The 18,249-nt window shown below is 42.4% G+C and overlaps 2 long non-coding RNA genes across 6 annotated transcripts; both read right to left on the bottom strand.

Moving 5' to 3' along the window:
• Positions 1–382: 382 nt before the first annotated feature.
• On the bottom strand, positions 383–5,363 carry LOC111973600 (uncharacterized). 3 transcript variants are annotated; one of them, XR_011480899.1, is made up of 5 exons: positions 4,739–5,362; positions 4,401–4,515; positions 4,129–4,249; positions 945–2,898; positions 383–499 (listed from the first exon to the last, which is right to left on the bottom strand). It is a non-coding gene; the product is annotated as an uncharacterized lncRNA (long non-coding RNA). The 3 variants fall into 3 exon arrangements; XR_002878594.2 differs by having other exon boundaries at positions 4,129–4,230; positions 4,401–5,363; XR_002878592.2 differs by having other exon boundaries at positions 4,401–5,362.
• Positions 5,364–11,516: 6,153 nt separating this feature from the next.
• LOC111972556 (uncharacterized) lies at positions 11,517–17,168 on the bottom strand. 3 transcript variants are annotated; one of them, XR_011480898.1, is made up of 4 exons: positions 16,626–17,168; positions 14,427–14,464; positions 12,859–14,121; positions 11,517–12,727 (listed from the first exon to the last, which is right to left on the bottom strand). It is a non-coding gene; the product is annotated as an uncharacterized lncRNA (long non-coding RNA). The 3 variants fall into 3 exon arrangements; XR_002878477.2 differs by having other exon boundaries at positions 11,541–12,727; positions 12,859–13,034; XR_002878476.2 differs by lacking the exon at positions 14,427–14,464 and having other exon boundaries at positions 11,544–12,727; positions 12,859–13,034.
• Between the last annotated feature and the right edge of the window lie 1,081 nt (positions 17,169–18,249).

Here is an 18,249-nt window from a genome sequence, read left to right as displayed (position 1 = left end):
TGACCTCCATAGACATTGGTTGTTACATGACGTTTGTTTGTGCATGGTTACAGATCAATGTATAACCTGTGTCGATGAAGAAAAGGATCTTTGCTTACAAACCAAAATCCAACAGCATTACAGTATTTCCAGTTATATGGATGAAACTTTTTATAAGAGTCAACATGCTGAAGGGTTGTTGTCAGTGATGTAATATGCAGTCCAGTTTCTCCATTGAGGCATCAGGTTATATGTTACTCTACAAAGCCAATGACTCCAAATGGTGGGTCCTCGCTTCAAGGCAACAACTAAATCTTTAAATGGGTTGCACATGCACAAACACACAAGGAGCAAGGATTTTGTGTGTGTGTGATGTTTTTTTTGTGTGTGTGTGTACCTGTAGGACTTCTTGATGTCATCTGGTGTACAGGTCTTGTCGAGGCCCAGGACCAGATAGAGGGCCTCTCCTGAGGTGGACAGGGAACGTTGCCTTTGCTCTGACATCTTTTCTCACCATTACCTGCACAACACATCAACCACAATGATTTTCATATGATACCTGATGTTGACTGTGCGGTTGTTCAGCTGATCCCCTGATCTGCCAGTAATTGTATACTGTTCACACAGCATCTCTATTCATTATTGATAGAACTGTTGTAAATATTAATTTAAAAAAATTCCCACAGGGAACCTACAGTTCAATTGTTTCCCAAACTCTCCCTCACTATGTTTTATCTTCAACACTCTATTTGTTCCAAGAGTCACTAAATACATTGTCCAAATTCATCAGAGAACACCAAAATGAGAGAACCTGTCGCCTTACTGTTGAAACATGGACTAAGACCTCAAAAACCAAACAACAGAACTCAAAAGACTTAAGATACATTTTTGCCAAACACATCCTCTGCATTTGTCCACAGTTATTCCTATCTCTGTCTCTGACTTTCCCGTTCCTCTCCTCCTACCTGTTCCTCTGTCCAGGCCGTCAGCTCCAGTGCTTCAGTCGTCCCTGTGAGAGACAGACAGGTCAGTGGAGTCAGGTGTCTGCTCTGTGGAGGACTAGATCAGCAGATGAGATGAATAAAACATACAGGCAGATAGTCATGAGCTCACATTTCAGCAGGCCTCGCCGCCAGTGGCCCTAACATTGTTACCTGGATGTTGGGTTGGGGTTTAAAGGGGACTCGGATGTAGGTCTACTATACTGCAGGATACTGACGTGCTTGGGTGGAATAGTAATGGTGTCAACCGGTTGATGACTGTCTGAGAGGATGGTGAAAGATAAGGTAAAATATTTAACGTAATGTTGTGCTTTTTAGTATACTATCTGTTCAGTAGGCTCGATAGGGTTCCACCATGGTTTTCACAAGACCTCTGTATTCAGTGACACAAGAGCACCACCTACTGGAATATAGAAGAAAGGTAAGATACTTTCCCCCCCCCCTGCATGAATACTCTTCTTCCACAAGATGGCAATACATACATGCAGATTTTACAGATGAACATGACCAGAGGTAAACACGTAACTCCATAAAGGGTTTGCAGGTGGACTCAAAGTTTACCGTAACAATATAAATAGTTTTCACCTCAGCTCAGTGTATATAAAGACTAATGATAGCAATAGTAAAAGGCAAGATGGCGCTGACAGACATGGCAGCTCTGGTTCTAGTTTACTAAGTAACTTTGCAGTATTTTGTTTTTTTGTGTGTTATTTTTTACATTATTAGCCCAGAACGCTTATTGTTTTACAAGCATTTCGCTACATCCGCAATATCATCACCTAATTATGTGTATGTGACCAATGCAATTTGATTTGATATCTAATAATTTAGATCGGGTAAAGTTATCAGACAGTTATTCTTTCAAGGAGTGGTATATCACAGTTGTAATTTATTGTTTATGGTGTTGAAAGTCCATAGAAAACCACAGATTGGCATGAAGGATTGGATTCAAATTTTATTGACGGTTCATTTCCTGATAAAAAACAGTCATGTTTATTGTTCAAGTCTAGACAAATTAAACGTGTGGGCTTATTACATCTGAACATGTTATATAAGGAATGCCACTTTTTGCCAATAGTCAGTCGCTCTTATCTGTATCATCAATTAGCGCTAGCGACTCCTCTGGTTCCCTAAAGGCTGTCACAGACAAAGGAGGGGGTGGGAGGTGTGGGGGAATTGCAACAAGATACTTGTAGCTGCTTGGAGAATCAGCAGGTATGCAGCTAACCTGTCCCTGTACTCCATGCTCTATACTCCGCGCCCCCTGGGCTTGCCGGGTGCCTGATGCAGCTGAGCATATCTGCCTAGGGACCAATATGTGTGTGCTATAAAGGAACTGTTGGAGGAATTAATTAACAAATGTTTTCCTACCCTTTCCCACAGACAGTCACACTCATGGGAGTGTGTACACATACACACACATGCATGCACACACTTATGTAATTTTAGAGTGATCAAGTGGTTTGTTGAAAACATTTAGTAAAAAATATCAAATAAACACCAACCTCAACTACACTTTTTGAAATGTGTATGAAAAATGCAGTTTATTAATCACCACAGCTAGGCCCAGTCATTCTGACCCGTTAGAACGTCACCAGTCGATATCTAGTCTAATTTAATGGGTCTGGATTGGCTTGTCCTTTGCTAAGGTTGATATGGGGTTCTACTATCATGTGCCTAGTCTTCGCTGAGGGTGAGTGACTGGCTGGTGGAGTGATGTGGCACACTGTTGCTTCAGTTGCCTGGAAAAGACGCAGAACCTCCCAAGGAGTGTGATTGTGTGGAATTGCATTGAGAGTGCCGTAGAAGAGAGGGAGGGAGGGATGTAGTGGAGGAGAGGCCAGAGGGGTACTCATTATGCCCCTCAACTGGCATTCAGCCTGACTGTTGCCATGGTACACCTCAGCCACCAGTTCTCCTGCATAAGACAGAAAAAAAGTTGAGTAAGAATGTATGTAGAGGTGGTTCTTAGAACAGTGTTTTCAGGGGAGAATTCTGGAATGGAATGGTTTGTTCCTTGACTTCATGGAAAGAAGGTATTATTTAGGTCTAGCCTACTACTCACACGACATGACAATAGAGACCTACTGGACAATAGCCACTGTCTGCAGGTAATAGGTGTTAGTAATGGATATAGGTCAGCCTGACATTGATGCAGGACAGGCGGAGTATGAGTTCTGTTCTCTCTCTCTCTTGCAGATACATCTGTGGGAAGTTCTCCTTCCTACTGCGTCAGTTGAAATGGCGTGGAAACCATGTCGATTCAACCAGTGTGTGCCCAGCGGGTGGTTGCCAGTCTGTTTAGCTAATATTCCACTCCATTCCTTGTATTCCATGTTATGTCAGTGCTAGAGGCGTAACTAAAGACACGCTGATTCGAATGCAGGCTGTATCACAACCGGATGTGATTGGGGCTACCATAGGGCGGCGCACAATTGGCCCAGCGTAGTCCGGGTTTGGCTGATGTAGGCCGTCATTGTAAATAAGAATGTGTTCTTAATCGACCTGACTAGTTAAATAAAGGTTACATGTGCCAAAGTGTGCATAGCTAGCCAGGCTATCAATGAAGGTAGGGTGGTCAGTAAAGATCGATACAAGTCATTTCAGATGTAAGTAGCCTCTTCTTGACTTGTATTATATTAGTCTGAGCTATCAGACACCCTTTAGCTTTTATAAACAGATCATTAAAAAACATTACTTTTGTATACTGGAAGTGTATTCCACTAAATTCCACCATAGCCTCACATTGAAAACTGGAGTCCCACTTCTCAAGTACGCTACAACTGGATGACTCACGCAAGAAAGGTAATCACATGCAATGATGTGGACTGCTCTAGGGCAAACCCCATTGTGCTGGAATACCCTTGTGGAGATCCGCGCCGTCCGTGAACGACTGCTCAAATCAGTATCGGGGATCGCCCTGGACGTCTAGCCAATAGCGTAGCTTGTTGCAAACGAAGTCTATGCCATTGTCCAATCACTATAGATGTGACATTAGTAGCCATGCTGCAATTGGATAAATTGCACAAGGGCGTTATGCGGTCGCTCGAACGGTTCCATCTCTGGCAGGTGGTGTGTTCGAGAGCAGACTAACGTTTAAAAAAAAAAGGAAGATAGCTAGCTAGGTAGTTAAAGGAGATACATTTACCTTGATTCACATTTTTGCTTTTTCGTTGCACTTAATATTGTTTGCCGGACGCCGACATTTGAGTGAGATTGACGTCGGGTTTCCCCTTGAGCCAGCCACTTTCTGTTGAAATTACACAGTGCTGCATTGAGTGAGACAGAAGTGTGGTCAATTACGGGTACTATTTATACTTGTATTGTGAAAAAAGACCGAATACATATTGATAATGTTTCTTCTGGCACGTTAAATGAATACCACCAAACCACTGTAAAGGCAACTTCTCCAATATTTACCTCGTAGGATTCCTTTCACTTCATCCACCAGTGCTGTATATCGGTAGCTGTCGTGTTTTGAGGGGTCGTTCGTTCCTTTTGTTTAGATTTTGAGACGTATCACGATGGATCACGTCTGAGAGGAGTTTTGGACAAAAAATGAGTACGCGTTTTTATAAAGATGCAGAAAATATAGAGGCCTCGTCTTTTGAGGGCCCAAATCTGTGTGGAATAAGGAGCGAATGAGCAGCATGAAAATAATCCGAATAGAATGGGACCAAATGAGACGAGAAACATAGACAATGTATCAATGACGGCGATTTTGTCAAGTTTAAAGTCGCCTAGAACAAGTAGCCTACCTTACTGCTGAAGCATTACAACTGATCCCCCCACAAAGGAGGGATACCGCTCTGCAATCAACCCTATTCGTTTCCTGCATTTCATTTTCCATTCTATCAATTCATTTCTGTTTATTACATTTTTTAAATTTGAATTTTGATCTGGATCCAGCTCTGACTTTGTTCAATGGAAGTATGTTATCAGCTGCCGGTTTTGCCTCTAGACAGGCCGGTTCCTAAGCATGTCCTCAGCCGGAGAGGAGCCATCAGTTTCAGCTCCAGCTCGTCTCTCTTCGGCGCTCCTGATCCAAGACAGCTGTCTCAGGTACTACCTAATTATTTGACCTGTTTCGGTTTCAAATACACGGTTTCTGCACGCCATATTGACACCACATAATCAAGTTGATGACAAATGTCATGTACTACCTAATAACCAGCTGTTGAATCGCTTCTTTCAGATTCATGAGTCGTATGGGAATCCTGCAGGTGGTATCAATTTGCAATGTCACCCTGAACCTGTACAACATGAACCGTTCTCATTGATCAGTTAATGCAGTCACGTTCCAATTCTGCACATACACATAACTGTACAGTATCGTGAACATTGTCTGTATTGTTATTGTCGCAAGGCTTAGTGTTCGTTGCAACAACTGTCTCCTACCAGTTGTTACAATGTGTGCGCCAAGGAATGTGTTGCCTGTTTACTTTGTAGTGTGTTCCAATCTAGACACGTTAACAGACTCGCGTTAAAATATTGAGCCGCATTGGATAACCTATTCCTTTAGTTCTTATCCTCCAATTGCACAGTAGGCCTATTAATGGCATAGTTGTGCAATGTCGCTTAGGCCTATGAGTTTCAGTATCTTTTGATGCAAAGTTTGGTGCAAGGAAGCCAATAATATATTTGTCATTATAACATTATATTAATATATTTTCAATTTGGTAAGTCCTGGAACTGATAACACATGACTAAAGTAATCAACTAATGATGATGATGATGATGCCAACTTGTATCATGTTTAGTAGTTCATAGTCATCCTACAGAATAGTTATACATTGCACTTTTGTTCAAGTCAGCCCCCTCCCCCAATTTAACTCCCATGGCATTGTAACACATTAACCAGGCAGTGAGACGTGTGTTTTGTGTTCGGGTCCCATCCGTCTTCGGTTGGCGATCCATTAGTCTTTTGTCAAGTCCACTGCTTCACATAACCACCCACGTGTGTCTGCTTTCAAATCACACTCATTGACAGATATACAGCCCCTCTCTGAGCCCACCTTTCTCTGGCTCTCAGGATAAATTATTTTCTGTCAGGTGTTGTGGAATGTGCGCAGGGATAGATCAACCAGACAAGCTACATCCATCCATCACTCCGGGCCCTTTGTGTTCCATCATCCTTGTAGAAGTGGTGTGTGTTAGGGTGCATTGTGGGATAGTAGCGGGTCCGGTTGTGTGGGCTCACATTCTAGTGCACTGGTCTCTGATGGACCGTGCTTCACAGGCCCTCCCCACTGAAGGACCACCGGAGTCCCGACCCCCTAGCATAGAATTTGTTACTAGAACGGATAAAGTCCCGCTCAATTTTCTGATGCGATCATTAGTTAGTTGAATATTCCAAATGGCTGCCATGTTACACCATGTAACGTTGCTTTGAATGGGGGATGTCCCTTCTGCTCATTCTAGTTCTATGCCCCCTGTGAGAAGACCATAGTCAGCAGGGCGCTAGATCAGATGGCCCTGTGTACAAATGCACTGTAGGGTCCATTGTGCTCCTGGGTCGTGTTTGCCCCTTGTTTCTCTGGAGTGGGCCACAGTTCATTTGTAATGGGTGGCTGTGTGCTGTTGGGCTCTTACAACGAGCTACAGGCTCATTGTAGTGTTAAGTGGGGTTACTTGAAATGATGATTTGCATCAGATTTAGGTTTCATGTGAAGAGATCAGCACTACAGAGGGAAGACTCGTCCCAGTAGGGGAGGGAAGACTCGTCCCAGTAGGGGAGGGAAGACTCGTCCCAGTAGGGGAGGGAAGACTCGTCCCAGTAGGGGAGGGAAGACTCGTCCCAGTAGGGGAGGGAAGACTCGTCCCAGTAGGGGAGGGAAGACTCGTCCCAGTAGGGGAGGGAAGACTCGTCCCAGTAGGGGAGGGAAGACTCGTCCCAGTAGGGGAGGGAAGGGAGATGTTTGCTTTTTCAGAACACACACCATCGCTTGCCATGGTGCGACTACTGTCCCTATAAACATTTGTGTTTTTCTCCCACTGTTTGGCCATAAGTTTGAGTCTTTTCCTCTGTGGTCACTGCAGTGTTTTTTCTGTGTGGTTCTGGTACCAGTGTACTTGGTCCTGGTGTTTGTGGAAGCAGGGACATAGGACGGGCTAGAGCTAGCGTTACTGAGGGAGCCGGTTCAACATGTGCCCAGTTGGTTTTAGCTCTCTGTCAAACTCAGATCTCACTCACTCACATTTCCTCTTGTAAACAGACGGGGAAAGTGTAGGGTTCAAGCACAAAAACTAAAGTTTTCTTGGAGTATGGGTGTGAAATATGCTCTAGAAGAGGCGGCGCGGCTCCCATGGCCACAGCATGGGAAGAGAAGGTCTTGTTTGTGTCCATAGGGCTTTTAGTTTGCAGCAATATCGTATCCTCTGTAGACGAGATCCATGCAATGATATTACATTTAAAGGAGAAACACCTTCTAGGGGCCTATGCATGTGTACGTTGAGGTGTAAAAAGAGAAGGCTAAAGTATATTCTGTGGCTTCAAGGTGTTTTACTTAGCGCTGACATCAGGATAATGTCCAAGTAGATTGGAAGCAGAGTGGGCATGTCCACCCTAGGAGTCAAGTAGACATTAGTTTGACGTCGGACACTATGACAAGTCCTGTTGTACAGGACAAGGAGTAGAACACGGTCCTTTAATCATGTGGTCTACATTACACACAGGCAAGATTACCTCATTTGACTCCTGAGTTGGCGTTTACATCGAGAGAGCCAGGCCATTACAGGGAACAATGCAGCTGCCAGTACCATGTGCCACTGTGTCTGGAGCATTGATCGATCACTGAAATACACACCTCTTCACTGATAAGGCCAGGCCACAGAGCCAATTGATATTTCTAATGTGTGTAACCTAGATATACAAATCTGTTGACAGAAACACTGTGTTGGAGCAGTAAGTCACATGCTGATTTATGTCAGGAAAAAGGAGAATTGGCAAATATGATCCAGCGAGGTACACAACAGGACAAGATACCACTAGTTTTTCTGCAGACAGAGGGGATCCCATCAAGAGTTGTTGGCTGTGGGCGTGTTTGGGGGGGGGGTGTAAAAGAGTGCACTTTTTTGTTGCGTTGGCCCGTTGATGTTAACTGAAGTGATACGGTTTTGAGATGGTGGCATGTGTGGCTGGATTGACGTAGTTTCAGGATGTGGTAAGAATTCTGAAGGAGCTGTTCAGAGCCTTGCTGCTGCTCTTTCACAACCACACGGCTTTAACCCCCAACATACCAAACTGACACAACCTTCATGAGAATAGTCTGACTGTTCCCTGAATGGTGTACCCTCTTTAGGAGTAGCACTTTCCCTTATCAAATGTCTGGAGTTTTCTTTACATGACTCAATTAACAGGAGTATTTACTCTCCCTGGAGGAGTTTAGGACTTCAGTTCAGGACCTTATTTACAGTAGGAAACAGGAAGGATCTAAACCAACCATACAATTCTCTCTCTCTCGGGGCCCCTCTCTCACGTTAGCGTTGTTTATGTGCTACTGTGTTGAGTACAATGGGATGTGAGAATGAGGCTGTACACGTCAACACCACAGACAGTTTGTGCTGCATGCTCACTGCTCGGCCTACATGCAAGTCTTCCTTCCTGCTCTTTGTGTTTACTCTGTGAAACATTAGCATTGGAGTGGCGGTTATGAATGACAACATTTTTACCTTGATTCACTTCACATACAACAGGTGTTTCAATACCCTGAGCCACTGCCTGGATGCCTGTGAAATTCCACTGCAGCGAAATCTCCCCGCAACAGCCCGGAGTGGAGTGTGTCCACTCCCTATATAACCCGTGTTAGCAAGCAGATTCAAACTGGATTTGTGTAAGCAATGGCACACATGCGTGCACACATGCAGCAACCTGCGTTGCATTTACGTCCAGGTTTATGGCTTTAGCACTGCCTTACTGGAATGTACCATGATGTATTATAGCATTGCACCGCGAGGGTCCATAACTCAGGAGGAAGCTGTCACTTTATGAAGCTCAGCTGCTTTTTTATCTGTTTAGACACACCATGTGTGTATTATTCCAGAGTTTATGGGAATAGTGATGGCTTCCTCCTTAGCCTGACTTGTGCTGTCTGTCTGTGGGCAGTCCTCAGCTAGAACCCAGTGTTTCATGCCCTCAGCTAGAACCCAGTGTTTCATGCCCTCAGCTAGAACCCAGTGTTTCATGCCCTCAGCTTGTGACAAGCTTCCAAGTACACCCACGCTTGTGTGTGGGACACACACACAACAACACAACACAACACACCCACACACACAACACACACCACACACACACACACACCACACAACACACACACCACACACACACACACACACACACACACACACAACACACACACACACACACTCTTGATATGAACTGAGTACAACGAGGGGTACCATCTGTTCTGTAGTATTAATAAGTTTTATGAAGTCATCATTGACGTTCTCCTCTCCAAACTGCTGTGCCACGTACAGACCGAGGGAGCCATAGCTGTCGTAGATGTTCCTCTTGGAGGCATCTGACAGCACGGAGTGGGCATTGTTGAGCTCCTTGAATTTATCTGTGGCGTTCGGGTTCTCTGGGTTCTTGTCTGGATGATATTTCAAAGCAAGTTTTCTAAATAGTAAAAAATATTACGAAATTGAAAAGATGATGCAATCTGAAAGGTTTAGCTAACAGAAATGTTGTTTTCATTGTTACTGTCTTGTTATTTAATGGTCTTATCTAATGCGTTCAGTAAGAGGCAGCAGTATTATCTCCCATTAGGTGGGGTTAGAAGCCTGCTCCCTCACACCCATCAACACACACATCTGCCAGGCATTGGTATATTAGTTCAATAACCTTCAATAACCCCAAAAAGTTGTAATAGCATGTATAGTACAATTAAAAATCTTAAGTCAGGCTAGAGAATATGTAAATATTTAACCTACGGTATATAACTGAAACACTGAGCTAAATGCTGGTGCCCAGTGCTATACATGGTGTACCAGTTTGCCATTTTGGCTTCAACTGCAGTTGTTCGTTTTTTGGCATTAGGTCCATTGGAACCCTTGGTTGACAGACACCATGAAATAAATATAACTACAGTCACTTTTACATAATTTTTTTTTTTTCTCACTCTCTTTTTTTGCTGTAAATTATAATTTCTCATCAACATTTCATGACGCTCTGAAGCACGTCTGCTTGTTTATTTTTAATGAAGACAAGAGGCTCTGAAAATGCTGCTATGATTACATATTCATTAACCACAAACAAGGGCTGTTCAAACGCTAACCATTTGGATGGTTCCTGAAAGTGTAATTAATTAAGAACTACTAATTGTGATGGCATCTGTATGACTCGAAGTCTGAAGTGAATTTATATTATAAGTCATTCGATTCTGACTTACTACATGTTGGAATGCCTTACTACATAATGGAAATGTATTGGTGAAATGAGAGAGAAGTCAATGTATGAACGAGGGCTTGACAGGCATATTTTGACTGAAATGTAGGTTATAGGATAAAAGAGTTATCTTAAACAAAATCTACATTCAAATGTAGAATTACATTACTAAATATAATTGATAACGGTTTGGGTTAAGACAATTGATTTGGATTAGGTCTAAGCATCAAAGGTTCCTTTCATACTAACATTATTGCACAATAACCATATTAAAGTTGAGTACTGAGACCAGTGAGTTTTATCAGCAGCTCTCCATATTATAGGAAGTCTGTCCTGCTATTTTATTATAAGTTTGAGGTACTACTTGTTGAGTGGGTATATAGCAATTTGTCTGCTGCAATAATGCTAGGGTCATACAATTCCCAACAGGTTGGCAGACCGCAAACAGACCCTGTGTGGAGGACGGACATAGACCATTCACTATTAACACATGAACATAGACTTTCCTTTCACACACACACACACACCAACACACACACACACACACAACACACACACACACACACACACACACACACACACACACACACACACAACACACACACACACACACACACACACAACACACACAACACACACACACACACACACACACACACAAACCCACCTTTGCCCACCAACTGGAGAGCATGAAATAAGCACAGGAGAGGAAGGGACCCACTGTGATGAACTAGTTCTACAGGAGAGGAAGGGACCCACTGTTATTAACTAGTTTTACAGGAGAGGAGGGGACCCACTGTTATTAACTAGTTTTACAGGAGAGGAAGGGACCCACTGTTATTAACTAGTTTTACAGGAGAGGAAGGGACCCACTGTGATTAACTCGTTTTACAGGAGAGGAGGGGAACCACTGTGATAAACTCATTTTACAGGAGAGGAAGGGACCCACTGCGATTAAAGGGACCCACTGCGATTAACTAGTTTTACCGTTTTTCAAGCAAGATGACGTCAGATTCCCATCAGACCAACACCTTGAATGCCTAACAAGTTATCTAAAAAACACTGTTTTGTTAAAAATCTATTTTTTACGCTTTAGTGCGTGTACTTTACTCTGTTTATAGTTGGGATATCGCTGGAGGACATTTTGTATTTGAAGGACTTTGCATTTGCCATTTCTGTCGAATGCATTCAGTTGTACAATTGACTAGGTAACTCCCTTTCCTTTCCCTTTAATGCAAATAAAGACAATATAAAAAAAACAAGAGAAGATTGCTTTACGTTGAGGTTTAATAGAATGAAATCAAAGGAATATTTATGAGTGTTAGAGCACAATGGAAAGGCATGTATCTTACTCATAAAGACAACTCTAAAGCAGCTCATAGAGAAGATTACTCTGAGGTTTACTTGAATGAAATCAAAGCCATAGTTATGATAGTGTTGGAGGACAACTCTTCATACAACAAACGTATTCACACACTAACTATAGCAATTAGTTTATGATACAAGACATATTCACCGCGATTAGAATAAATGGTTGGCCTTTGTGCAACATTTACACAAAATAGTAATGGACAATAATATATACAGTGATATCCAGCAATGTATGTACAGTAATGTAAAAGAATGGACAGTACCTGTGAAATAAATACAAATCAAACGAGTCCAAACCACTTCCATTAATGGAAATAGATTTTCAGCTCCTATTTATTTCTGTGTGTGTGTGTGTCTGTAGAGTCATTCCCCCTTCTTCACCATCCATCTCCACCTTTCAGTCACATAAAAGGCAGTAGATATTTTCCTGCCACTCAAGGCAAGCCGGTATGTGTGTGAGGGCTGTTGGGGCCTTGTTTCAGCGGCTGGTGGCTGCACAGATGTGTACAGGTGGCTGTACAGATGTGTACAGGTGGCTGTACAACCTGTACCGACGGCCGGAGGGATGCTGCTCTAAGGATTTTTTATTTTCTCAGTTCGCCCATTCCTCACTCCTTCCTCTGCATCGAGGCCTCCAGCTCCCATTGAAAGAAGGCAGCCGCAGCAAAATCCTCAAATGGTATACTTGAATTGGTGAGGTTTTCTGCTGTGGAAGTGCAGGTGGAAGGGGATGTGGCATTACGTTACTCTCTGCAATAACATAATGTCACAGCTGTGCGTCTCTAGAGATTCTCTGGGCTGGTGTTAAGAGCACAGCAGATCCACCCACTTCAGGGTCTCTTCCTCCCTGTGGTGCTTGACCAGTAGGACATCACTGGCAGTTCTAATGGGCTCTGTCCATGGGCCGTGGTCCATGATGAAAAGGCAACATCTCTTGATGGGCCCAGTGGAGAAGCTTTCAAGGGCAGTGGCAGAGGTGGGCTTGGCAGATCTGAAAGAGAGGCACAATATTATTTTTAATGACAAAGCCTTTACTATACACTAACCTAAATCAAGTGTGTGTGTGTTAGAATGAGTTAGTGCCTGCACACATAATTATGTGTGTGATTTCATTTGAATTACCTGTATCCAGCAGGAACTCTTCAGAGCAATCCTCTTTTGTTGTGTCAGGAGCTGGTGCCAAAGGGGAGGGGAACAGGACAACCTGTAGGGAGGACCACTGTTAGAGCTGGGCCTGCGCTGCTGGGCCCGGATCGGTCTCAGCAGAGGAGAGCCAGGTCATGCATGTCATCCCTCTCCTGAAATAGAGGCCCAATTACCTTAAATGAGAATAATCATAAAGCTAAACTATGTGAGTGAGTGAGCGTGTAATTGAGAGGCGGAGAGTGAACTGTGTGATCATGTCACTGTGCTGTTTCTTTTTTGTTGCATTCAGTCACTTAATGCACAATATGAGCTTTTCCTGACTGCTCAGTGTACTCGCCATGGCAACCCATGGTGTGTGTGTGTGTGTGTGTGTTCATATGACACAAAAGCTTGTCAAGCTGACCGAGTCCTTGTAGTAGGACATTGAAAGATTAGCTTTGGCATCAACTACTAGTGTACAGTAGAAAGGATATAAAACATTCAGATCTGGATTGACATAGGGTTAATCATGTGAATTTACAAAACCTCTAGGACTTATTCATCACTCGACTTTAACAACAGATGGGGCCTCCCGAGTGGCACAGTGGTCATTAGAGATCCTGGTTCGAGTCCAGGCTCTGTCGCAGCAGACCGGGAGACACATGGAGCGGTGCACAATTGGCCCAGCATCTTCCGGGTTAGGGGAGTGTTTGGCCGGCAGGGATGTCCTTGCTCTAGCGACTCCAGTGGTGGGCCTGGCGCTGACACGGTCGCCAGGTGTACGGTGTTTCCTCCAACACATTGGTGTTTCTGGGTTAAGCGGGCATTGTGTCAAGAAGCAGTGCGGCTTGGTTGGGTCGTTTTTTCAGAGGACGCATGGTTCTTGACCTTTGTCTCTCCCGAGTACGGGAGTTGCAGCGATGAGACAAGACTGTAACTACCAATTGGATACCATGAAATTGGGGGTAAAAAAACATACATTTTTAAAAATGAGTTTAACAACAGATGTAGGTTACATTGCAAGTGTACACACCTCTCAACCCTTGTGATATACATTAATTGGCACAACCGTTGTTGACAAATGCATTACGTATCTGTTGTTCCACCTGAGTGTAGACTAAGCCTGTTCATGTTCCAATTCTTGTCAGTGACTCCAAATCTAAATATCAACTTGAGTGATCTTAATTTTACTCAATTCGAAGTCAGATCTCTGGTCTTTCCTGCTAGGGTCAAGCGGCTTCTCGTTCGGGAATGGAGGACCTAGGATAATGGATAATGAAATATTAACATGAAGTATGCATAACTTATAAAGATATATACGGCACCCACAATGGTGGCAGCTTTTTGTTTGCTGTGTGTTTAAAAACAATAGCACACCATGCTCAATATAATATATGGAAATCATTCTCAATCTAAGTATCATCTGTAAATGAATGACACCAGATGTGTCTCATCTGACTTAGAATTGCTGATACTATCTTTGTCTATTTTTTAAAAGAAAATCTGCCACTGAAGCACACACTTCTATCTAGTGAGAGTGCACAGAATATTTTAGCTTTAATTACCTGGTTGTACCATTGAAGACAACTTTTTCATGGGACACCTGCTGGTATGGATAAAGGCTTGAGTATTTTCACTCTTTAAAGCAGGGAAATAGCTAAACAATTGACACCACCACATCTGCATGAATTGGTGATCTCTCCATATGTTTATCTATCAATTTCTAAGCCCAACTAGCTAGACAGAAGTTTTCAGGCTGCATTGTTGTCAATCAGTAAAGGTGTAACTTAGCTAGCTACTGTAACGTTACTGTACTAGCCTACTGTAGCCTACAACCAAGCTAGATAGCTAGCTACAAAGAAAGCAATCAATTTCATCAACAGTCTTTTTAGCTAAATATATGTAGCTAGTGTGATCGCATGCTAAACAACTTAAGAGATGATTAGAAAGTTCTAAAAGCAAAAGTGACCCCTGTCTTTTTGGGGAGTGCTGCTCTGCTGGCGAACTGGATCTAGACTAGAGAGGCAGCTAAAGTTAGCTAGCTAGCTAGTTAGCTTTGTGGCTAGCTATCTTGGACATAAATGAGAGAAAACAATTGCAGTTGTGTTGTTCCCAGATGCTGAAATGCCAGATCGGTCTGTAATAACAAACTTAAACCTCTACGAGATCAGTGTACCCCCCGCGGGACAGTTGAGCTAATGTAGGCTATTGTGATTAGCAAATATCCCAGGACATATCTGATATGGGCAGAAAGCTTATATTCTTGTTAATCTAACTGCACTGTCCATTGTAGCTATTGCAGTAAAAGAATACCATGCTATTGTTTGAGGAGAGTGCACTTCCGAACGTGAAAATGTATTAATAAACCAATTAGGCACATTTGGGCAGTCTTGATACAACATTTTGAACAGATATGCAATGGTTCATTGGATCAGTGTAAAACTTTGACACATACACTGCTGCCATTTAGTGGACAAAATCTAAATTGCACCTGGGCTGAAATAATACATTATGGCCTTTCTCTTGCATTTTAAAGATGAAGGTACAAAAGATAATCACATGTTTTTTTCTTTGTATTATCTTTTACCAGATCTAATGTGTTATATTCTCCTACATTCATTTCACATTTCCACAAACTTCAAAGTGTTTCCTTTCAAATGGTATCAAGAATATGCATATCCTTGCTTCAGGTCCTGAGCTACAGGCTCAGATTTGGGTATGTCATTTTAGACTACATTTAAAAAAAAAAAAAGGTCTGATCCTTATTAATAAAGTACAAAAGGGAAAATAAATAAACATAAATATGGGTTGTATTTACAATGCTGTTTGTTCTTCACTTGTTGATCTTTTTCTTGTGGCAACAGGTTACAAATCTTGCTGCTGTGATGGCACACTATGTGTCTCTAATATGATCATACATTTGGCAGGAGGTCAGGAAGTGCAGCTCAGTTTCCACCTCATTTTGTGGGCAGTGTGCACATAGTCTATGGTGGCCTTTCTCAATAGCAAGGCTATGCTCTGTACATAGTCAAAGATTTCCTTACATTTGGGTCAATTACAGTGGTCAGGTACTATGCCACTGTGTACTCTCTGTTTCGGGCCAAATAGCATTATAGTTTGCTCAGTTTTTTATTTTTATTCTTTCCAATGTGTCAAGTAATTATCTTTTTGTTTTCTCATGACTTGGTTGGGTAAAATTTTGTTGCTGTCCTTTGGTTCTGTGGGGTCTGTTTGTGTTTGTGAACAGAGCCCCAGGACCAGCTTGCTTAGGGGACTCTTCTCCAGGTTCATCTCTTTGTGTAGGTGATTGCTTTGTTGTGGAAGGTTTGGGAATCGCTTCCTTTTAGGTGGTTGTAGAATTTAAAGGCTATTTTCTGGATTTTGATTATTAGCGGGTATCGCCCTAATTCTGCTCTGCATGCATTATTTGGTGTTTTACGTTGTACACGGAGGATATTTTTGCATAATTCTGCATGCAGTCTCAATTTGGTGTTTGTCCCATTTTGTGAATTCTTGGTTGGTGAGCGGACCCCAGACCTCACAACCATAAAGGGCAATGGGTTCTATAACTGATTCCGGTATTTTTAGCCAGATCCCAATTGGTTTGTCGAATATATTACACCCATAGCGATAAGACTTACCATCGAGATGAATAGGAAAAGTTAAGGAAAGTTAATCTTTACTATATCAGGCTACCGCTATAGCGCGTGGCTGGCCATGCCTGCGCGAAATAATGCCATAAAGTAATTTAAATGTGTACTCACATTAACTTATACATGGCCACGCGCTGGGACGGAAAAAGTTTTGGAGAATGCGGGCATCGATCCCGCTACTTCTCGCATGCTAAGCGAGCGCTCTACCATTTGAGCTAATTCCCCACATAGCTAAACAGGGAGCAGTGGATAAAATGAATACAGCAGGCTATCTCGAGTGCTGTTTTGACTGTAGCTACAATGTTGCTACAGTTCTTTCTCGGCACTGGCACCTATGTGAAACTAGTCACACTAGTGGAATGTTAAGGAAAGTCAATCTTTACTATATCAGGCTACCGCTATAGCGCGTGGCTGGCCATGCCTGCGCGAAATAATGCCATAAAGTAATTTAAATGTGTACTCACATTAACTTATACATGGCCACGCGCTGGGACGGAAAAAGTTTTGGAGAATGCGGGCATCGATCCCGCTACTTCTCGCATGCTAAGCGAGCGCTCTACCATTTGAGCTAATTCCCCACATAGTTATAAAGGGAGCAGTGGATGAAATGAGAAACGGGAAAAGTTTTGGAGAATGCTGGCATGCGGGCATTATTTTGAATGCGAACCGCATTCAAAATAAAAGTCCCTGATTAAAAAAACTTGATATTGCACTGTGAACGTATGACATTTCAGAATTGCATTGGGAGCATAATTATATTTCACTGTACAGACTTACCTATGAATTGTGAATCAGTCTATTCAGTGACACTCACAAAACACAACTGTAAAGCGTTAACACAAATATTAGTGTCATAGCTCTTATTGCTGGACTCTGAAACCATTGTAAAATTAACCACATGAAGCTTACCAGTCAACCTACTATGTGTATTGCACATACATTTTTCACTGAAAATGACACCCACAGAAAACAACTGTGAAGTTTACACAAATATTAGCATTGTAGCTCTTATTGTGCGGTGCCAGGATAAAGTGACTAAGGAAATCGGTGAGGGGCCAGAGGTGGCACAATTTTGGGGGGGTTTTGCATTGGAATTATTTCTGCTTATATACCACAATAAACATAAAGTTAAAATGCAGCGACTTCTACACCATTGATTGAGTGCTTTTGAAGTGACACTGGCGCTAAATCTGTAGCTTAACTCCGCTGCGCTGTATCAGTACAATGGATAGTACCCTACACACTAAAGTACGTTTTGGTAATGAATTTAGGCTACAAGATAGATAGGGTAATTCACCTAGAGTATTACTGACAGCCTATGTGAATGCAGCCGTACACACAGCTGTCTTACCAAAATATTGCAAACTAAATGCTGAAAGTAGTAGCCTAGTTATTAATGCATGCAAACAAAATTACTGGATAATAATTTGGCTTAGAATACTGACACGACTGCGAATGAGAACAAATTAATGCGAACAAAACAAAACAGCTATACCAAGTAGGCCTAGTAAACACAATAACAGATCAATAATGGCATGGAAAAATCTATATTTGGGCTAGTTACATTTACAGTAACAAATGCAGTAAACAAAAGGTGAATGGAGATCAAATAACCAAAACATAGCCTACAGCCTAAAATCATGGGTGATATAGCCATTGGCGTCATTCCATACCCTAGGTTTTTGATGAAATGACGCCAATGGCTAAACCACCCATGATTTTTATAAAAACAAAC

Source organism: Salvelinus sp. IW2-2015, linkage group LG14 (assembly GCF_002910315.2).
Source record: "Salvelinus sp. IW2-2015 linkage group LG14, ASM291031v2, whole genome shotgun sequence".
NCBI classification, from domain to species: domain Eukaryota; kingdom Metazoa; phylum Chordata; class Actinopteri; order Salmoniformes; family Salmonidae; genus Salvelinus; species Salvelinus sp. IW2-2015.
Note: the sequence above shows the minus strand (reverse complement) of the source record. Positions and strands in the feature narration are given on the sequence as shown.